Here is a 5531-nt window from a genome sequence, read left to right as displayed (position 1 = left end):
GTTAGTCAGGATGGTCTCGATCTCCTGACCTCGTGATCTGCCCATCTCGGCCTCCCAAAGTGCTGGGATTACAGGCGTGAGCCACCGCGCCCGGCCCAAACTCATGAATATTTCTAAAATCTACTGTCTCGTTTTTCAGTTGAGAGAATTGTCATGTGAATTTCTCTTGACCAAGTGATGATCTTAAATAATTTTTCACTAAGTTCAGCTGACCAAAATTTCTTTAAAAGATGCCACCGTGGCCAGGCTCGGTGGCTCATGCCTGTAATCCCAGCACTTTGGGAGGCCTAGGCTGGCAGATCACGAGGTCAGGAGATCGAGACCATCCTGGCTAACACAGTGAAACCCCGCATCTAATAAAATACAAAAAACTAGCCGGGCGAGGTGGCGGATGCCTGTAGTCCCAGCTACTCGGGAGGCTGAGGCAGGAGAATGGCGTGAACCCGGCAGGCAGAGCTTGCAGTGAGCCGAGATGGCGCCACTGCACTCCAGCCTGGGTGACAAAGTGAGACTCTGTCTTTAAAAAAAAAAAAAAAGAAAAGAAAATGCCACCATGACTAGTAGTATTAAAAAGCTTCTCATGCTCGGTGCGGTGATCACACCTGTAATCCCAGCAGCACATTGGGAGGCCAAGACTGGAAGATTGCTTGAGCCCGGTAGTTCAAGACCAGACTGGGCAACAACGTGAGACCCTGTCTCTGCAAAAAGTTTAAAAATTAGCCAGGTGATCACACCGCTGCACTCTAACCTGGGCGACAAAGCAAATTTTTGCATATGAATTAAGAGCTGATTGAGCACAGCAGTTTGGGGCTGCAGTGAGCCATGTTCATGTCACTGCTCTCCAGCCTGGGCAACAGAGTGAGACCCTGTCTCTTTAAAAAAAGAATTATGAGCCGAGGAAGACACAATTTGCCATAATCATTTTTGGAGGGAAATGGTAGCTTATACACCCTTGGATAACCTGCCATAGTTGTTCCATGATCACATCCGGGGCCAAAAGCGTGTTTTATGTTAATACCTTTTTCCAACCTCTAATTTCATAGGCTAGACTTAGTTTTTTCTTTGATTTCATAAAGTCAATGCAACTTATTTTACTGTTAATGGCATTATTCTTCATGTGAGCGTGCTCACAGTCTGACACACTTGTTCACAATGGGCTACATCTGGTGCACAATCAAAAGTGAGGGGCTGGGCTTGGTGGCTCATGCCTGTAATCCCAGGACTTTGAGAGGCAGAGGCAGGAGGATCACTTGAGGCCATGAGTTCAAGTCAAACCTGGCAAAGACAGCAAGACCCCATCTCCTTTAAAAAATTAAAAAATTTTTTTCGGTGGCTCAAGCCTGTAATCCCAGCACTTTGGGAGGCCGAGACAGTTGGATCACAAGGTCAGGAGATCAAGACCATCCTGGCTAACACGGTGAAACCCTGTCTCTACTAAAACTACAAAAAACTAGCCGGACGAGGTGGCAGGCGCCTGTAGTCCCAGCTACTCGGGAGGCTGAGGCAGGAGAATGGCGTGAGCCTGGGAAGCGGAGCTTGCAGTGAGCTGAGATCCGGCCACTGCACTACAGCCTGGGCGACAGAGCGAGACTCCGTCTCAAAAAAAAAAAAAAAAAATTTTTTTAAAGTGGGGTGGCAGATGTGGTAGCTTGTGGCTGTAATCCTAGTGCTTTAGGAGGCTGAGACAAGAGCATTGCTTGAGATTAGGAGGTGGAGCTGAAGTGAGCTGTGATTACTCCAGCCTGCGTGACAGAATGTGACCCTGTCTCTTTAAAAAAGGAAGCAAACGTATTTGCTTCTTTTATTCTTAATAATATCTCAAATCAAATATAATTTTCTAGTAGCAGTACACATTTGTTTTAATGTTATTAGACACAACATCCTTTTTTATTTTATTCTTTTGGAGACAGAGTCTTGTTCTGTTGCCCAGAGTGGAGTGCAGGGGCACCATCATAGCTCACTTTAACCTTGAACTTCTGGGCTCCAGCAATTCTCCTGCATAGCTAGGACTAGAGGTGTATGCCACAATACCTGGCTTTTTTTTTTTTTTTTTTTCCCCGAGTGGGTCTTGCTATGTTGCCCAGGCTGATCTGGAACTCTTGGCCCCAAGTGATCCTCTCACCTTGGCCTCCCAAAACAGTGACATTTCAGGCAAGAGTCACTGCTCCTGGTTCCCTTTCTTTATGATTAGCTATAAACTCACCTAAAATTAAAAACATGCCACCATTTGGACCTCCAGTAATGTCTGGTGATCCTCTAAGATGTAAAATATTTTTTGCATAACATGTAATACCTAAAATGACTCAAAATAATCTATTTTTATTTCACTTATTTTGTTGTATTCTGCAAAGCATCATTTATTAAACTGTCAATTTGAATATTGTATTTATTTATTTATTTTTTTGAGACGGAGTCTCGCTCTGTGGCCCAGGCTGGAGTGCAGTGGCCGGATCTCGGCTCACTGCAAGCTCCGCCTCCTGGATTCACGCCATTCTCCTGCCTCAGCCTCCCGAGTAGCTGGGACTACAGGCGCCCGCCACCTCGCCCGGCTAGGTTTTGTATTTTTTTAGTAGAGACGGGATTTCACCGTTTTGGCCAGGATGGTCTCGTTCTCCTGACCTCGTGATCCACCCGTCTCGGCCTCCCAAAGTGCTGGGATTACAGGCTTGAGCCACTGCGCCCGGCAATTTGAATATTTTAAAAAGACACTTTCATTTTAGAAAAGCATCACATGATCCAGGTGCAGTGGCTCACTCCTGAAATTCCAGCTAGGTGCAGTGGCTCACTCCTGAAATTCCAGCTGCTTGGGAGGCTGAGGAGGGAGTGATGCAGTGACTGCTCCAGACGGCCCGCTGCTGCCAGGAGCCGGCGACCAGCAGGGCCCCTGCCCCTTCCGCGATGGGGCAGGAGCAGCTCCCCAGTGCCACTGCAGCTGCCCACACTGTGCCTGCAGACCCGGGCCTCCCACTCTACAGAGCAGGCAGGAACCCCACCGGCCCCTTCCCTGCCCGGCAGCAGCTGCCCAAAGCACGCTGCAGACTCAGGCACCCCTGCACTCTTGGGGGCCCGGGAAGGCCCCCCTGCCCTCACAGGCCCAGAACTGCCTGCTCCCACTGCCTGGCCTCTCCCTGTTCCCGGTGCCTGCTCCAATCTCAGAGCAAAATCGGGGGTGAGCTCTGGTGCCATGAACGGCAGCAGAAGGCAGACAGATTCCTGGGCAAAAGAGGACAGGTCCCTGGTGAGGCCCCACCTTCAGGCCACGGAGGGCCTGAAGGTTAGAGGCCAGGCTGCCAGTCCTGGAGCATTGGAATGGGAACTTGTGATGCTTTCTCCAGGCTGCCCATGGCTGCCCTTGGACCAATCAGCATGCACTTCCTCCCCTCTAAGGCCAATAAAAGCCCTGGCTCAGCCAGAGCTGAGCACATGACAGGAAGACCAGCTGCAGAGAGGAGCTACCCTCTCTGCTGAGAATTTAGAGACCTTGGGACTACCAGTGGCAGAGAGGAGCAACCCACTCCAGGGCCTCTTCTCTGCTAGGAGCTGGGCAGACATTGGGACAATCCCCCTGCAGAGAGGAGCCACCACTCCAGGGCTTCCTCTCTGCTGAGAGATGAACGCTCAACAGGACGACTTGCCTACAGAGAGAAGCTACCCACTGCGGGGCTTCTTCAGGCTGTTCTAACAGTCAATAAAGCTCCTCTTTGTGGTGCTCACCCTCTACTTGTCTGCGCTTCTCATTCTTCCTGGATGCGGAACGAGAACTCAGGCAAAGATGCCACCGGCCACAGAGGTTTCCAGCCATAAAAGTGACACCCCAAAGATCCTGTAACAGGAGGATCACTTGAGCCCAGGAGTTTGAAGCCACAAATGCAGTGAGCTATGATTGATTGCATCACTGCATTCAGCCTGGGTGACAGAAAAAGACCCTGTCTCAAAAGAAGACAAAAAAGAAAGCCTCACAATAAAACAATATTTTCATGGTCACGAATACTGTTTAACTGTTTCCAATCTTCGGAACCTTTTTTTTTTTAAGTTGCAAAATTTGATTTTATTGCATTACTACAGAAAAGTATGCATGAAAAATAAGGACAACTTTTTTGGAATACATGAGCAGTCACAATGAATTCATTTGCCATTAGAACATTAAAGAAAAATGTTTTGTCAGGTGTAGTGGCTCATGCCTATAATCTCAGCAATGCAGAGGATCCCTTGAGGCCAGGAGTTCAAGACCAGCCTGGGCAACTTAGTGAGACGCCCCCTCCCCTGCCCCATTTCTGAAACAAAAAAAGAAAACTCTAGAAATGTCCATTGTGTGAAGTAGATTCCCTAAAATCTAAATCTTTTCCTTTGTGATCTATTCAGGTATGTGCTCTATTCAGATCATTTTTACTTTATCACAAAGTAGCAGCCACAGTGGATAATTATTGCAATTCGTTTCAAATGGCATTTTCTCATCTTTTTTTTTTTTTTTTTCTGAGATGGAGTCTCACTCTTGTCACCCAGGCTGGAGTGCAGTGGCGCAATCTTGGCTCACTGCAACCTTCACCTCCCGGGTTCAAGCAATTATCCTGCCTCAGTCTCCCGGGTAGCTGGGATTACAGGTGTGCGCCACCACACCCGGCTAATTTTTGTATTTTCAGTAGAGACGGGGTTTCACCATGTTGGCCAGGTTGGTCTCGAACTCCTGACCTCAGGTGATCCGCCCGTCTTGGCCTCCCAAAGTGCTAGGATTACAGGCATGAGCCACTGGGCCCTGCCGGCATCTTCTCACTTTTTTGCTTAATCTCATATTCGCTAGTTTCTGAAACTTCTAAAATTTCTCTTTAATGTTTTGAAGCAGATGCTTTAGTTAGCTGACTTTGATGACAACTCTGTTCTGATAATGTCAACATTAGAGGACTCAGTCATTTTCAGTAGCCAAAATACTGTCTTTCTAGCCAAACTTATAGTGGTCTCCTATAATTTTTATATATTTCTGCATGTATTTTTCTTCTTCTCCTGAACATTATACCTCTTGGCTTTTATTAATTATTTATTTTTATTTTAAAAAATTATTTTGTAGAGAGAATCTTGCTATGTTGTCCAGGCTAGTCTCCAACTCCTGGCCTCAAGCAATCCTTCTGCCTCGGCCTCTCAAAGTACTGGCATTACAGACATGAGCCTCTGCATTCAGCCACTTGGCTTTTTAGATGCTGAAACCTCCACCTCCCGGGCTCAAGCAATCCTCCCACCTCAGCCTCCCAAGTAGCTAGGACTACAGGTGCATGCCACCATGCCTGGCTAACTTTTGTATTTTTTTGGTAGAGTTGGGGTTTCTCCATGTTGCCCAGGCTGGTCTCCAACTTGGGAGCCCAAGTGATCTGCCTGTCTTGGCTTCCCAAGTGCTGGGATTACAGACGTGAGTAACATGCCCAGTCTCAATACCGTATTTATCTAAAAACTTTTAGTATGAATTTAAAATATATTTTAATATAGAATTTAATTGTAGAGATTGTAATATTGATTTACATTAATTAACAATATGAACTATA

Source organism: Rhinopithecus bieti, unplaced genomic scaffold (genome assembly GCF_001698545.2).
Source record: "Rhinopithecus bieti isolate Rb0 unplaced genomic scaffold, ASM169854v2 scaffold_7884, whole genome shotgun sequence".
Taxonomy (NCBI): domain Eukaryota; kingdom Metazoa; phylum Chordata; class Mammalia; order Primates; family Cercopithecidae; genus Rhinopithecus; species Rhinopithecus bieti.
The sequence above is the reverse complement of the archived record's forward strand: the minus strand, read 5'-3'. Positions refer to the sequence as shown.